General features: G+C 44.4%; 1 protein-coding gene across 6 annotated transcripts in view; it reads right to left on the bottom strand.

Annotated features, from left to right (window-relative positions):
• LOC137479774 (calcium-activated potassium channel subunit beta-2) overlaps positions 1–17,022 on the bottom strand; it is a 142,256-nt gene that overhangs the window by 90,728 nt on the left and 34,506 nt on the right. The window contains exon 1 of one of the 6 annotated variants that reach the window (XM_068200340.1): positions 5,030–5,657. The exons of 4 other annotated variants lie outside the window; for them this stretch is intronic. The gene's annotated coding sequence lies outside the window, so the exon portion shown is untranslated. Of the gene's footprint in view, positions 1–5,029; positions 5,658–17,022 lie in introns of those variants that run through there. One more of the 6 variants, XM_068200338.1, reaches the window with a different exon arrangement.

Genomic DNA, 17,022 nt, shown 5'->3' with positions numbered 1-17,022 from the left:
AAGTGTATTTGGCAGCTGCACTGAAGAGCACCTGGACACAGGTCTCCAGGAGGATTTAATATTCCTTTATTCCCTCTGACTTTGATTTAACCATGGGCTGTGATGCTTTAAGTACCAGATATTAATTAGAAGTGGTAGTAGGTCCCAAAGGGACCATACTCCAGATCTTCTCACCATTCCTAGTTTGACTTATTTCAGGTTACTACTCTGAAACATTATTTATGCACCCAGGAGCCTGACATTTATAATGCCTAACTAAATTTGCAAATAACTAATGGCTGTCAGTGAGGAGTACCACTCTGCTGAGGTGGAAAATAGCTTACCCACAAGTAAAACCTAGCCAAGTATATGGGATGTTTTCTTCAGCATTTCTTTAGGGCAGGCAATTATCTTGTCCCTCCTTTGGATATACACCTAAACAGGCACAAAGGGACGATGCTACATGGAGGGGTCCCACCAGGATGACAGCTTTGGAGAGATGAATCACTTTGGGCTGAAGCAGAAACTTCACTCTGAGCTCAGATCCTCTGGAATGGAAGTGGGGAAGTGGGACAAATGCTCTTTTGGCTCCCCTGGTCTTCAAAACCCTTCTGGCAGTGGTTGATTCAGGACAATGCAGTGGCACAGAGTGGGAGGAACACTGAATTCAGGCAAAATTGCTGGGTACCTGTGAATGGCTGGGGCATCCCATTGGGCACAAGAAGAGATGAAAATTATTTATGGGTAGCAGGATAGCTTTGTATTAAGAAAGAAAAAGTATCTGAAGACATAATAGGAGTTTTAACAGTATCTAGGGGGAATTTCAAGTTGGGATTTAATTCCAGACTACATTTTGTCAATTTTTGTCCTAGCAGAGAGTCTCTGCATTTGCTCAAATTTTAGTTCCTCTAATTCTTCTCATTCTCTTACTCTCCCCAGGCAGTATCAGTCTGGTGTTATGTGTGCCCTGACAGAATATGAATACACGTGTGTTGCCTGTAGTGACACTACTGTGTGACTCACAGCACTTGCAATTTAGTCCCACTTCTATTTTTAGAAGAAAAAAGGATATCTAGGATCATTGGACTTTAAAATCATTGAAAAGGTAAAAAGGGGACATCTGATGGGGGTGTAACTGCTGGTTGCCTCTATGAAGTCTTACCAACTCTGTTGATTTAGCTCACACCAGACTTTCTATATAAAGTACATGGACAATAGAGCTCACTCAGTGGGAGACACGAGGTTTCCTCCTATGTGACATAAGTACAGTGCAAAAATATCTCAAAAGGCAAATATATTCATGTTTTATAACCTTCTCCCCTTGATTTGTTTCTGAGTAAAAGAGCTTGGTGTTTTGACAGCTGAATTTTTTTTTGTGTCTGTGAGGAAATACGTTTGACAGAAATTCTTCACCCAACTGGTTTTGACTGTTTTTAAACCATACATCAGGTGTTACTTTTCTTCTCATCTGCCATTTTCACAACTCTCCCATATCTCCATGGCATGTTAGTCCCCCTGCATGACAAAAAGTAAACTCTGTCACCCCCTTGCTTGCTGGCAATTTTGGTGAACACAGGGAAGGATTGGGAGCATCATCTCCAGGGCTTGCCATGGGCTGAGTCTGGTAAGACCATAGACCTAGAGGTTAATGACCCAAATTCACTAGATTCACTGTTGAAAATTGTACTTGTATATTAGGTGTTCCTGCTATTCCCATTCCTGCCTCCTCTGTACCTGCTCTATGTGCTACTGATCCCCCCTTCTGCCAGTCACCCTTATTTTTCCCCTCTTTCAGTGTTTTCTCCTGCACTCACTGCCTCACTGTTGATGCTCTCTTGCTGTCCTCCCTGTTGGCTGTCTTCATGTCACAGAATGTGCAAGACAGGCACAACAGGAGAGGTTATAATGTGGAAAATTTAGAAATTTCCATTATGGTGTTTTTTCCTTTTAAATTGGCTGCACAAACATTTTCCACTGGCACTGTAGACTTACTCTGGAGAGTTGGGGAGACCACGGGGACATGGCAAGTGCCGAACGGCCCATGCAGAGCACGATGGATGATGCCATCCATTTTAACAGAGCTGCAGGAATTCAAACACTTTTCATGAATATTCATATGAAATTGAAAGCTGTTTAACCCGGCTCTCACATCTGTCTGGCGGGAGCACTTCAGTGCTTTTGTGTTGCTCATATGACTACTTGCAAGACGTGAATTTTAAACCTGACTGACTACTCAGAGTGTGATGGAAATCCAGTATGAAACAGTACACTTGGTTGTGAAATTTGCAATTCGTTTTCTGCCAGTTAGCCACACACATCAGCTAATCAAGGAACACCACAGGACTGAACCAAGCAACACAGTATGAATTTGCAAACATTTGCCATTCCCAAAAGATCTGTAAGCCAAGAAGTTGTTTGCTGAAGAAAGCCCTAAATAACATCAAATAAATAAATTAGAAAATTGCATTACCTCCACAGACAATTCATAACAGAAAGGGCAAGTGAGATTCATGGCAAAAAGTACTCATTGAGCTTCTGAAGAAAGCGGGGAAATCGTTCCTCAGCACAGTGAATCAATCTGATGTAGTTTGCTTCACTATCTGCTGCCCATTGCTGGAATGATGGGAGATTTGGAGTCACTTCTGACAGGCTCTCAGATGAATGGGTATTTGGTCCTGGCAGAAGTTTTTCTAAGTGGCCAATTTGTCTGGGGTAGTTTTGAGAGCAGATTTAGTTTTGGATCACGGGATTTGCCTTGTGTCATATCTTACAGTTGAAAATGCCTGAAACATTGACCTCCTTCTGCTACACAATTTGGCTTTGCATTTTGCCCTAACTGGAGCCCTGTGTTCCGCTTCATTCCCTGAGCACCACTGTCTGTATTTCCATTGCATCACTACCACAGTAGCCTTGTTGCACTGCCCTTTCCCCAGAGATGCTGAGGGATTTGCCCAAGTCTCCCAGAGAAGTCTGGGCACAGGTTGAAGAGTCTCCCACCTCCTCATGGTTTTACCCTTTCAGGCCCTTCTCTCAGAGAGGCACTGCAGTAAAAACAAAAGTACAATTGTCTAAGCTTCTGGACAAAAGTGAGATGGAGAAGAAAAACCATATACTTGATTTCTGCATGCATTGCTCATTTCTGGCACAGATTTAATATCTCTGTGTAATAACTCTTTGATCCATATTGCAAACTGCTACAACAATTTCTTTGGAAGAAAGTTTTCACTGTTATTTTTATGTACTCAGTAGAGTACATAACACTGGTTGAAATTATTTCCCCCCAAATTTGCAATGCAAAGTAATGCAGTTAACTGAAAAGTTCTTGCTTGGATCAAATGGGGAATATTTATGTTTCTTAAAAGGAATTCTTACCATTCCTGATCCAATATTGCTTCTTTTTGGCACAACCAGTATCCACTTAAGACTGTAAGCACTTTTGTTTTTAAATTGTCATTGGTGCTTTGTTTTAAAAAGAATTATATCACGACCTATTTACAATGCAATATAATACACTGAAGTTCTTCTTAAAGAGAACATTAGTTAGGACGAGTAAATTCAAATTACTTGGTAAGTCCCTGATATATAGGAATTTTTTTTCTGATGAAGATTTAATGAAAACAATCAGTCTAACAGAATTCTTGAAGCTGTGAGTTTTTGGCAACCGTACTGTAAAGTATCCTTAGTGACATCCACATTAAAGTAGATTTGAAATGGTATCATAACCTTAATTTGAAAATTTAGCACAGCAAGTGACTCCATACCTCTAGCTGCAAGATATGACTCTCAGCTTCTTTACGTGCATTTTTAATGGGTCCTGTGAGAAGCATTTTCACAAGCAGAACATTTTATTGTTACTAAATACCACTCACTCTGAAGTCCCTCTGTTGTTTGGAAATGAAACTTTAATGAACAAGTTGAAACAATTCATCAACCCAGGGAACATCACACTCAGATCAAACACACCAAATTATAAGGGCTCTGCACATGCATGGAAATATGATTTTCATTCATTTTGTTCCTGCTGCTCATCCTGGTGAGGGTCAGACATACTCAAATACAGGAACTCACAGCCCAGCCGTGCCCAGGACCCTGTGCAGACCCCATTACCCTGTCTGGCCATGCAGACCTGACTCTGATTTTTGGACATTTTCTTGTCTAGTGATGCTAAACAGGCACATCATAAAAAAGTACATGAGGCTTCTAACTTTGCCTATCACCTCTTGGACTTCTGGCTAGGAAGAAACAAGCTTTATCCAGGGGAAGCCTTCCTGTTATCCTGCTGAGTGTTCATTCTGCCCCTCAGCCCTTGCTCACAGCCCTTTCAGCATCCAGCTAAACGCTGTACATCCTTCCCCACGCTGGTGTCTCAAGGGAGGAGGGTGTCAGGGGGCTGGCAGTGACACGGGAGGAAATCGTGCCTTTTTCCGTCTGAAACTACATTTCTCGTCCAGCAAAACAATGCCAACAGTGCAGAGAAAGCTCTGATTATGCAAAATGGATGGACCCATCACGCCTTCTTTTGCAATAGGTTATAACCTAAACAGTCCCTCACCCGGAAAATTCCTCCCACCACCTTCCCCCGCGAATGTTTTCCCCCTTTCAAATGACATCGGTGGCACTCCAGACACATTTTACACATTAATAGCATGTCTCCCTCATCTTACAGGCTCCATAGCTTTCCTCTTCCCCTTTCATTTTAGGGCAGCTTCCCCCTCTCCCTTCTCCCATCTCAGAACCAGCCCGGCTGGCTGGGTAGAAAAGGAGTAAAGTGTTTTCTTGCATGACCTCTATGTATTTTACTCCGCGGGAAGAACAACGTGGAATGCACACTCAGCAGGCAGCGAGGTTCGAGCCAGCTTGTCCTCGAGGCATTCCTGCCATGAAACACAGGACTATCCACAGTATTTCCACCCCCGGCTCTCCCCCCATCCCAGCGCCCCCTCCCCAGCGCTGCCGCCGCACCTGGCGGCGCTCGGGAAGCCGGGGAGCAAAGCACGAACAGCGGGCACCAAACAGCAACAGCTCCCTTTGTTTCCCATGCAAATCCTACCTCCGACAGTTGTCACATCTTCCTCCGAGGCGAAGCCTAATTATTAACAAACAGAGATCCAGCGGAATCCTCGGACGTGCCACCGGTTGTTAAGTGCTGTCATCGTTCCCTCCCGGTGCTCAAACCTTTTTGGACCATTAATGTCACAACCCCTGCTAACTCATCGCTTAGTACTCGCTGCTCAAAATGTCTGAAATAGTTTGGAAGGATAATAGGAATGACAGGCACACTAGACAGCCATGCTTGAAATTAGTTTTCTCCAGCTGACTTAAGGCTGTTTCGTAGTGCTTTTAGGCATGCACTCCGTAGGGTTTATTAACCTAGGCTAGACATGCCATTCCTGCTTTTATTCAGGGCTGTAATAGGATGGCTGCTAGGAATGCAGCGATAGGTCTAACTCCATTCATCCCTCCGTAGTTCTTAAACCTCCCTGGGAGAGGAAACAGCTTCAGACATCCTTAAACTTACTGAGACTACTGTTTCTGCAGAGCAGGCTTTCACACATTGTTTTGAAACTAGAGAGAAAATCCCTCCCGGGAATGGAAGGTGCCGTAGCTCTCCCGGCTGATGCGAGCAGCGAGAGGAACCGGCAGCATCCGCCCCCGCCGCAAGCTGAGGCTGGCGCAGGACTTGGTGGAAGTAGTGATTGGAAGCTGAAAGTTCTTAAAACTCTGTGAGGCAGCTGTGGCACAAAGAGGACGAGGGGGATGCAGGGACCGCGCTGTGCTTTGTGTACACAGAGTCACAGACGTGCACTGCGCTTCTCAAAAGGCAAAGTACTCTTTGCAGATGGTGGGGACTCAATCTAAATTTCTAAGTAAGCAGCACCTGGGATGATGGTGGGCAGAAGAAATGAGACGAAAGCACAGCATTCGAAGGGAGGTGGTGAGAGATGCTACAGGACACTGCTGTTTTCAGTAAAGCTGTGCTAATCACCAAATCCCAGCTCAGAGATATTTGTGCCCTGCAGAGATCTTGGAGCCTCCTTCTTCTTGGTGGCCAGTTAATGACCAGCCCAGGTCAAGATGCAGAAAGGCTTGTAAACATCTGCTACCACTGGTGCTGCTGATCTCAGTATGGTCCCTAGTGGACAAAAGTAAGAGCCACCAGCACAGACGTGTGTCTGCCAGCAGCAACGGCACACATGGGCTGAAGGACAGGAGAGGCACCCTGGAGACAAGGCAGGCTGGGACAGAGCAAGTGAGGAGTTAGTTCTTTCATTGCTTGCTCCACTCCTGCCTGGTTTTTTACTACCACCTGGTTCACAGCCCTTTGCTCTAAATGAAAATACCATTTGGGAGACAGCTCAGAAATGAACGGTGTTGGGAGAGATTAAGGAGGAAAGCAGATCTCAGTGAAACCCCAGCTACGGCTGCCTCAGACCCTGGCAAGGAAAGGGTTAGGACAGCACTAATGGCAGATTTGCTTTACCAAACAGCAAGTCAGTGCATGGGCCACTGGTCTCTCCTCCTTCATTGGCCTTCACTGAAACCATGAGTGACAGCAAGCTTGTTGCTGGTGCAAGCCAGCCATAGATGGGGACATCTGGAGTGACACAAGCGTGATGTTTGCTTCTGAATCCATGCTGCTCCTAACAGAGCTGCCTTTGCTCTCTGTGCTTCCCCGTGCCTGCACTTGCTGTCGCTCTTGGACACCCTCCCTTCCCCTCTTTACCCACTGCTCTTTACACAGTCACTTGGTTGGAGGGGAGGGCTCAAGGCTCCACTTTTGTTTCTCAGTTTACAGTGGGGTATTATTAGCACACCAAGCTTCTCCCAGAACTGGTGGCAGCAAAGGGGACTTTGAATTTTGTAGGCAGGAGTCTCAAGGTGGGCAACTACATGCTGACTGGTAGCAGGGCTGACTGAACAATACCTGCTTTCTGAATAATTTAAAGACTTTTTTTTTTGTGTCACCTATCTTGCATTTTTCATGTGCCCTTCATTCACCTTAAGGCAGAAAAAGAAATGGAAAAAAAAAGTAAAAGTTCTCAAAGTTCCCATTGTCGCAAGAAATATATTTCTGTTTCAGTAAGGGTCTCACTGTGCCATTTTTTTTGTAAGTGGGATGACACAGCAGTTCAAGAGACATAAGATTCTGGTTGGAGATACCAAGGTCTAGGAGTCTTGACTTTGCTGATGACCTTCTGAGAGATTTCAGTGCTGAACTGGACACAAAAATGTTCAATGCCAGGTCAAAGCAGGTGGAAGTTGCCACTCACATTCACAGTTCCCCAGCTGTGTATGCTGAATATGAGAACATTCATAAAAAGCTCCCTCAGCTCCCACTCTTTCATGGACCTCTCTGCCAGGGTGATCCCAAATGCCTCAGTCCTTCCCAGTAAGTTACAGTCACTCAGACTTGGGGGTCAGCAGGTGACAGCTGCCTGTGAGAGTTGTGTGACTGAATGGAGAGGACAGGTTCTTACCTTGGGCGGCATTTGAAGGGGGAACACACTATTCAAGGTGTGCAGCATAGACAGGGAATGACCAGAAAGATTTCTGGGGCTGGTTAGTTGGCACAGTTCAGTCTTAGGGAGAGATTCCATGATACTCCCCCTTTCCTCAGGCTTTTTCTAATCACTGAGCAGCAGCAGCAGCTGCCATCAGTGATGGGACTGGTGTACTCCCTATCCTCACTGTGGCTCTACTGCTGTTGTGTTTTTCTGGCACACCAGTCTGCTCCTTGCTGGAAAGAAGATACAGGGAGCAGTGGAGTGGTGATCTGATCAGATATGCCAATTTTCTGTCTTCCTGTGCTGCATGAATGTTGTAAAGTAGGGAAGCAGAGGGCTCACATGTGCTTTCACTCTGCCTTCCGTCAGGAAAATCCTATTCTGTGGGAGAGGAAATTGCTGCTCAGCTGTACAGCAGTGGACCTCATTTGAGAAAACCCTTTGCTTGCAAAGGAGTGCAACGATTTAGAATGCCTTTGTCAGTTTCTGACCAGTACTTGGGAAATGGCCAAGGAAAATGGACAGGAGGAATTCAGGAGGTTTGCAGTTTGCATGTTAAAATATGCCAAATAATATAATGAACAGAGTAACTAATGCATAATTTCATTGTGAGTCATCCTCATTACAACAGGAATTTTATAGATATGTAACTAGAAAGTGTAACTATCAGTTACAAATGCACATTTCTACTTGCAAATGAAAGGACATGACACATTTAAAGCTTCTGGTTGCACATACAATAACCTTTTCTCCTCCTGTGGTCACAAATTCTCTAGGAACAGTATGAGTATATGTTGAAGTTGCATACCTATCAGACAGCATTCCTTCTACCCACTTGCTGAGCCTTTTTGAAACAGCAGCAGGCAGTCTCACTAATCCATAGATACTTGGTGTGAATTGTGTGTTAAAGGAGTTGCAGGAATGATCTGCTGATGACTCTTCCATGCTGGGTGTCTCTGTAGAGTGTCAGTGTTCAGTGCAGCATTAGCCTGGCAGGGCTGCAGGTGTGGTGTGCACGACAGGTAACAGGTTGTGTTCAGGATGTATAATCACTGTGTCAGCGAAAATTAGTCTAGCAGGAAAAAGGATCCTCCAGAAACAGCCAAATTCTGTCATGCACATCTAGATACTCTTGGGTGTTGTGGAGCCTGAACTCAGACCTGAGTTTTGCAGAGGGCAGCTATTCCCAAAAAGGATGAGTCCAGTGTGGGGGAAGACAAATTCCTAACAATTATCTTGGCAACAAGCATTAATCTCACCTTTGTCATTTAAATGAAAAAACTATCAAGAAACCTTGTTGATGTGACTCCCCAGATTTACAGCTCTGCCTGGTTTCCCTCCTTTTTCCCTGTGGCAAAACAGGCATCACCTGTGTGAATGCAACCCCGTGTTTGGGCAGAGTCTTCAGTCTCGTGCTGAGAACCACAGGACACCCAAGTGTTCATTTAACTGAGTTACATCACAGGGACTGGCTAATCGCTTCCACATGCTGCTTGATTGTCCCCCTTTATATCCAGCTCTGCCCTTTTCTTGCACAGCTCTTTTTGAGCTGCTTGCCTAAGACAAAATAACTACATCTGGAGTGTTGTTAAATGACCCAGAAGCTGCTGTTTTGCAGACTGACACTGTTTGATGCAAATAGATGGCTTCTTGCTGTGAAAATCTCCTTGGTTGACAATCCATTGGGTACTTTCAATGATAGTTGTCTGGATTAAAACACAGGCTCTTCTTTGTATATTCACACTATCATTCTTGCAGAACTGCTGGTATTAAATTCTTCCTGTGCAGTTTCAGTGCAGGCCTCTCTACTCCCCACTTGTGCAGCAGCTGCTGGTGCACATCTCTCCCTCTCTTTGCCTTCAGCTTTTGCCATCTGCCACCATTAAGTTGCCCAGGTGTTGGAAATCTTCTTGCTCTTCTCTGGCAAACATTACTCTGCCTCCTTCTTCACTAATTCAACCTTCATTTATATGGAGGCTGGTAGATCAGGATCAAACATCTGCTGCATTTCATACTTCAGGGGGGCAGGTGGAGAACAGAGCACATATAGTTGCAGGCAAAAATAAAGGCTGGTTAACCCTTCCTTCCCTAACTTTCCACTCCATCTTTGAGAACTTACAGTTTTCCTGCACTTCTAGATGTGCCAATTATTTAATACTTGCCAGTTGGGATGTTACCTAGAGCAAATATATCCTAAAGCAGAGCTCATTTTCAGAAACATCAAAGCTTTCACATACTGCAACAGTGTCTAGTCCTGAGGTATTGAGGAGCAGCAGAGTTGGAACATATCTAAGACAGTTATCAGCAAAGACACCAGAATAAACCTTTTTTCCTCTGTAGACTGCTTCTGCTGGTGCAAACAGGGGCCACACCACTGACTTTGTTATGCTTTCCACAGAGATACAGGTCAGGCATCCTTTGTGATTGCCTGCAGGGGAAATCCAGGCTCACTGATCATCTTTCACAACAATGGGGTGCTGTAAACTATTGAATTCTTTTGGAAGAGATGATGAAATTAAATGATTTCCAGTGTGCCCAATCCTCTTCAGCAAATCACTGAAGATTGACTGTAAGTTTGAACAGCAACAAACCAGAATCCAACAAAACAGGCTGCTTACACAATGCTGCTTGCTGGGCCTAGGGAATGCTTCCTGCTTAAAGGCTGGTAAAATATGTATCTGAGGATGCACACCCAGCTGCTGGGGCCAGTCTCCAGTGTGATTGTTGAGTAATTCCAACAGGATTTCACACTTCAGCAATTTTACTCTCCTCAGCCTGGTTCTCAGTAGCAGCGCTTTCTCAGCCTGATATTGAGTGAGATTCTTGGGCAGAGATGGTTCCCTGCTCTGAGCAGTTCTGCTGAGCAGCAATTGCTGCCTGCTGCTCTCCCATTTGTTAAGCAATGGATTAGTGCTCAGACATTTGAAGGCCACGTTGGCCTAAGCCCTGTGTGCAATTCTGTGGATTTACTCCTCTCCTGGAATGCCATGATCAGAGGTTGTTTCTCTCTTGTTCAATAATTTCCTGAAGCACTGCTCCAATCGACACTGCTGTGATTTCCCTGCTTTGTGGCAGATAAAGCATTGTGCCATTCACCTTTCCCAGAAACACCAAATTGGCCACTTAGATGCTCGCTGATTTTACACACAGTGCCTGGCTGTTTCTCCAACTCTTGATTGCTTTTTCTGTCCACACTTTCCTGTTCCTATGTTAATATTACTTCTCCAGCAATTTTAGCAAAATATTGCTAGATAATTCCTTTGCCTTTCTTGCCACCCCCCTGCAAATCCCCCTGCTATGCAGAACTCTCCTTTCTTCAGGATTCAAGTATCTCCTTTAATGTGTTCTTCCTTTTATTCTTCACTCAGCTGCTGCTGCCTTGCTTTGGTGGAATAGTCACTTGTCTGATGAAGCTCATGCTTCTATTTCTGTGCTCTCCCTTTTGAGAGGTCCTTTGCATCTGTGAGATGCCTGTTTGGGTTTCTTTGATGATTTGGTGCTGTATACTGAGCTCTGTACTCCAGGAGTGAAAGATCAAGTGGGAAAGATCCAGTTGTGGAGAAAGTGTGCAAAGGGGGAGGGAAGGGGGTTTTGCCATGCCCCAGTGAGAGAGTTTTCAGTGAAGCAATAACAGAAGCAGACAGGTAAAAGGCCAGGCCAGGAGCAGGACTGTGGAGAGGCTGTTTTTTAACACCGTGACTCAGTTTCCCCACTTTTAAACTAAGAATAATCCTCTGCCTTTATAAATTCCTTTGTGAGCTTTGCTGAGAACTGAAACAGATGACTAAAATTCAGTGTTGCTAAGCTTATATTGTTGCTGTCTTGCTGATGAACTTTAAATTCAGAAGAGCAAGGGCCTAAAACTGCCTGAGAAGCCTCCACGTTGTACAGGCTGTTTGGTGCTGTGATCACACACAGCCACTCACGAAGGCACGATGTCTGATGTCCTTTGGCTCTTCTGTCTGAGAACACCACAGACTCTCGTGGGAGATGCTGTGGGAGTGCAGGCTTGTTTGTAGGGTGAAGGAAGCATTTGGTGGCAGCTTCACAGCAGCCAGGGAGCAGGAGGGACGTTGCCTGGGCTGGATTCAAAGCCCAGCCTGTTTGGAGAAAATGCCTCCTGGTAGGGACAGCAGAAACCTCACACAAGATGCCACTTTTTAATTTTCCTGATCTATATTCTGTGGCAGGTGCCTGGAGTGGCACATAAATCCACCAGCAGAGGATTTATGGTTGTGAACACCAAATATTCACCAAAGCTCAAAATCTCTTCCCAGTTTCCCTGCGGAGTGACCAGAGGGATTTGATTATACTTACTGAAGCAGAGTTGTTTGGGATTTATACCACTGAGGACAACATTTGGTCCTAAACATACATCTCCACTTTTATATAGGATTTGTACAAAGTTATTTCTTCCCCATAAAGAAAATCTTACAGTGCCTGTGCAAACCTGCCACCTCTTCCCCATCACCACAGCAGCTGAGGACGCAGGATGTGCTTATGAATAAATTATTTGGGGGGAAATGGTATTTGGAAACCTAGCAGAGGCTTTCCAAGAGGAAATAGGCAAAATGATAAATCTTTGCTTTTAAGACAAGCTACAGGGATACTCCTCTGGCATAAACACACATTCTTTCATTGATAAAGCTGATCTATTTTCCCCCCCTCTGATGAATTTTTCAATTCTGCATATGCAAAAATATCAATGTATCATCAAAAGCTGAAGTGGACTCCAGAGGAATTTAGCCAGTCAGTTATCTCTGGTTTCAATTACCTAATGGTATTTGTTTACATCTGCTTGAAATTATTTTATACTCATTATGGGTACTGAAGTAATGTTTCATTATTTCTCCACTTTTGTGAGTTTTTAAAACAACAACAACAAAAAAAGGAACAAATTGTTCACAGATACACCTGTAATCTGACCTTTTCTCTCCTCTGAGAAGTTTTAAGAAGATTATTTAAGTTTTTGTGTCTGTACTTGCTCTATTTTCGGAGTCTTAGAAGTAACCTTGACTCAAAATTTGATCTCTGAGAGAGGCACACAAGATGCATTACAAGCTGTGGAGTTCATCCCTACTGGGATGAGGGGCCATATCCTCACTGCATGAGAATTTCTCCAACAATACCCAAACCCCTATTGCAGCAGCTCCCAGCTGGAGCCTCACACCACAGAAACCAGTGATGTTTTATGGTGGGAATAGAAGAGACCTGGAAAAACAGTCCCAGGAAGTCTGTACTTCTAATTAATGTCCATCGTGACCCGGATGTTGCAGGATCAGGCTCTGGCAATGCATTTGCTGCCTGTGTCTGAGGATAAAGGCACTCTGATGTGCCTCACAGACACACACAGGCACACCCAACATCTCTAACCCTTGCCTCACTCCTCTAATCCCCTCTCCTCCCACCCACAGCACTGCAGGAAGGATGCTTTTCTTTACTTGATTTCCCTGCTCAGATTTCAAATGCCTCTTGGTGCAGTAAACGACTAAAAAACCCCAGTCCCTAGAAATGCAATAGCCTTTGGGGGAAGCATGATGGATCTGGTAGTGCAGGAACAAACATCCCCAGGGCCTCGTTTATCTCACACACCATGTCTATTTACCTGGATTTTTTCCCCTCAGAGTCGCTGTTATTTTTGCACAGATGACTAAAACAGCTCCCCCCTTCTTGCCTCGATGCTCACTGGCTTTTGCTTGCTCTCCTGGTAGCCCCAGCTGGATCTTTAACCCCTGCCAGGCTGGTGGGCTTGAGCAGGGCTCAACCCCCAGCAGCCAGCTCCAACGTAATCCCTCAGGAAAGCAAAGGCGACTCCTTGGGATGCCTGCCTGGCTCTCCAGACAGACTGTGCTAATTGCAGAGTAGAAGTGAATGACAGATCCTCAGATATGTCCCCAAATCTAACTTGGGTGAATCCACCAAACAAGCAAAGAGCCTCTGTCCTTCCTGGTGTGATATGGAACCTCTGCTCGGAAGCTCTGCTCTGGAAGCTCTGCTCTGATCAGGTTTAGTGGGATGTGAAGGGTCAGGAAGCCCATGTGAGCAGGGAGGTCTCTGGAGCTGTGGAGACTGTGGCAGGCACCTGTCAAGTGTGAAAGATGCTCCCAGGTATGGAGGCCTGGCTTCCTCTGTCCTTGCAGCTGTGTGTGGGCACCTTGTGGTGTAGCTGTTGCAAAGGAGCACTGGCAGGATGTTGGGGATGGCAGGGAAAGCCCTGGATTGTGAAGCCCAGGATGGGGATTTGTTTTCCCTGGCTTCCCTCCTGAGCCTGGCACAGCCTTTGCCAGCAAAGAGAGCACTGGAAGTTCCCCACACTGTGGGGTATGAGAGGCTCAATGCCCTACACCAGTGATAGGCTCCTGCCTTCGCAGAGCCTGCAGGATTTGAAATATCTGTGTGAGAGGCAGTCCCAAACAGGAGCCACTGGCCTGTTTGGGAGGCAGAGCAGGGCCCTTGTGGGCAGTAGTGTGGGTGTGTGGGCAGCATTGGTGCAACATTTGTGCCATTGTTACTGCTGCCCTCGTCTGTGCTAGAAAACTCAGCACAGAACTAAAGCAGGGGCTGCACTCGTATTTGAGGGCAGAGATACTTCAGTGTTTGTCAAGAGAGGCTTCCAAGACAGAAGGAATCCAAATTATACTTATCAAAGAGGTAAAGAAATGGTGACATTAATCTCTCAGCTCCACTTGTGTAAACACAGAGCAACTCCTTGGCAGTGGATGGAGATGCTCCCACCTGTGCCAGTGTCAGGCGGAATTTGGCGTGGCTGGATGCAGGATAGCATGAAGGAGCCATTGGTGTGGAGCCAGGCGGGAACCCAGTGGTACTGGATTGATTGCAAGTGATGTCTGTCCCACACACCACAGTGAGGAACACATGTCTGGGTGCAAAAGCAGATGTGCTTTTTCTGTCCTCTCTTTTGCAGAGAAAACCACCGTGTGCGTTAATTACTCTGGCCAGCTCACTCCTTTCAGGGTTCTTTTCCAGGGACTGCTCTATTGTGTCAAGAGCAGTGCAGCCACTGAACAAAAAGACATTGTGTGCCTGATGTTATTTATGTGCTTGATTTCAGTTACTAGAATATTCCTTGGAATATCTGACGTGAAGAAATTTCCTGCCATTAATTTTTAGTATAGCTATTTCAAATGACATAGAGGATCAAGACTCTATATTTATGTACTTGATATGATATATATGTTATATTCTCTACTGTATAAGTAGTACTGTCTGCTCTAATTTCTATCTCCAGATATACAAATGCATTTTGTTTTGAAAAACTTCAATCCTGATATTGGATTTTTCTCCTGAGATGTTTTGTCCATTAAACAATAACAGTCAATAATATTTGAGTATGATGGGAAAACCATCTAAATGTATGAGCCCTGTTGCTGTCAAGAAATATAGCTTTACAAAGGAAGTCTTAAATTTTCCTGAAGCTCTTCTGATTTCAGTGGTTTGACAAGAATATAAATGAGAAGGAAATTTCTTCCTTTGCTGGTATCTGATTTCTGAGTTTGATTATTTATAACGAGAGTTTTTATCTTGCACAATCAGATTTGCTATGATTTCCTTATTAGGTTCATAAAACTGTTTTGTGAAACAGAAAATTAAGTGGGGATTTTTTTGCCACTAAGTTCAAATTTGTCTGAACTTTCAACTGGACTCTGGTATCCTATTAGAGGCTGTCTTTGATAACAACCATGTTTGAATTGCATTACTTTCTTTTCTAATTCCAGTCACTGACCATTTTACTTTTATCTAATAGCAGTACGAGGTAAATTACCCATGCAAGGCTGTTAAAGATGGTCCTAGAACAGCTCAAGTGAAATGTCTTAATTTTTCTTAATTTTCATTAACTCACCATCTTTATTGTGTGTCTGTGTAGTACAAACAGTCAGTAAAAATACCTGACTGCAGACCTGTCCAGTCTGGCTTGGAGATCTCTCTCAGCAGCTGCTGGAACAGTCCCAGTGGATACTGAAACTGAGGAGGAGGGAATGCAGAGCCCTGGCCAAGGGCTGTGCTGAGAAAAGGAGCCGTAGAGGAGCAAGCAATGAATGATAGACTCTTTCTCAGGCATGAGGACATGAAAAAGGATCATAAAGATGTAATATGGCCTGCAAAACCCACAGCATTTCTGGCTCTGAAACCCCTCCAGCTCATGGCCTTCAACCCTGCTCTGCCCCCGTCTTCACATAAACTGCACATCTGTGGGCTGATGATCTCTTTAGGGCTTCCTCACAGGCCAGAGCTATGAAAAGCTGGCACTGCAATCACATCTGGTCATCCTGAGGGGGAGGAACATCACGAAAATCAGGTTTCAGGGAGAAAAGTGAAAAAGCTGCCCTGGCTGAGGCAAGAACAAGGAGGTCCTCAGTGGGTAGGATGAAGGGAGGAGGGAAACAAGGAGAGAAAATATATTAAAATAGATAACTTGGCAACATAAATTTAGCACATAGGAGCCCACCAGGTCCCCAAACCCAGGTTCTTTTTCACGAGTGACCAAAGGAAATGCTTAAAAATTATCTCTCCAGCCAGAAGGCTATGAACATGAAATAGCCCATTACCTGCACCATCCAGAAGCCTTTGGATCAAACCCAAACAAAACACATGCAATATTCACAATTTTATTTTCATTTCAAATCACCTGCTTCTGTGCACTTTCAAATTTCCTGTCCCTTTTTTAGGGAAGAGATTTCCTCACTGCCATAGGAAAAGATTCAGCATTTTGTTTCCCCTGGTCTTGTGAAAATCTCGGTCTTATATAATTTTTCTGGAACTTGGCCTGCTTGACTCCTAAACCCATGAGTCTGTACTTTGACATTATAAAAGCATGATTTCAAACCTCTTTTGAATTAAAGAAGGTAAAAAAGCCCAAACATTTTTTAAAAGAAGGTAGAAAGGCCAGTAATAGAGGTTAGGTACTACTCTGCTGTGGCTTTGCTAGAGCCAATTTGTATGGAATCTGGCTCCAGATGGGGCACTGTTCCTGTCACCCTTTTGTCACTGTTCCTGTCACCCCTTTGTGTAGTCCTCACTTAATATATTTTTAAAGGAAAAATATGACCTCTGTGACTAAAGGCTGGTTTGTCTGACCTCAAAGTTATACAAAGCTTCAGGAAGTAAAAGGACTTCTTTTTGAAGGAAAGAATGCAGCAAAGCTCTACCAAAGCAATGTTGTGTCAGATGCATTTGATGATTTTATTTGATAGGATAATTGATTTTCCTAACAAAACAGTGCAGTAGATCTAATCTCTCTGGACTTCTACAGTGTATTTGACATGGTGACAAGATTAGTCAAACTGCAGAAAACATGGATTAGTGGAATTGTGCAGGAAATGTCTGGAGAGCTATGGAGAGCATATTTTTGGAAGGTTTGGGGTGTAGTGGTGACCCTGGTGTCTCTTTAGGGTTGGTGGGGGAGACTGATTGATTTTGTAATTCTAATTTTTTTCAAAATTTGGGGCTGAGATGAATTAGGGTGGATAAGCACAATAATGGAGGTTCAGAAAACTATTCCAAATATGGGATAGACTTG

The sequence above is a fragment of the Anomalospiza imberbis genome, chromosome 10 (genome assembly GCF_031753505.1).
Source record: "Anomalospiza imberbis isolate Cuckoo-Finch-1a 21T00152 chromosome 10, ASM3175350v1, whole genome shotgun sequence".
NCBI classification, from domain to species: domain Eukaryota; kingdom Metazoa; phylum Chordata; class Aves; order Passeriformes; family Viduidae; genus Anomalospiza; species Anomalospiza imberbis.
Note: the sequence above shows the minus strand (reverse complement) of the source record. Positions and strands in the feature narration are given on the sequence as shown.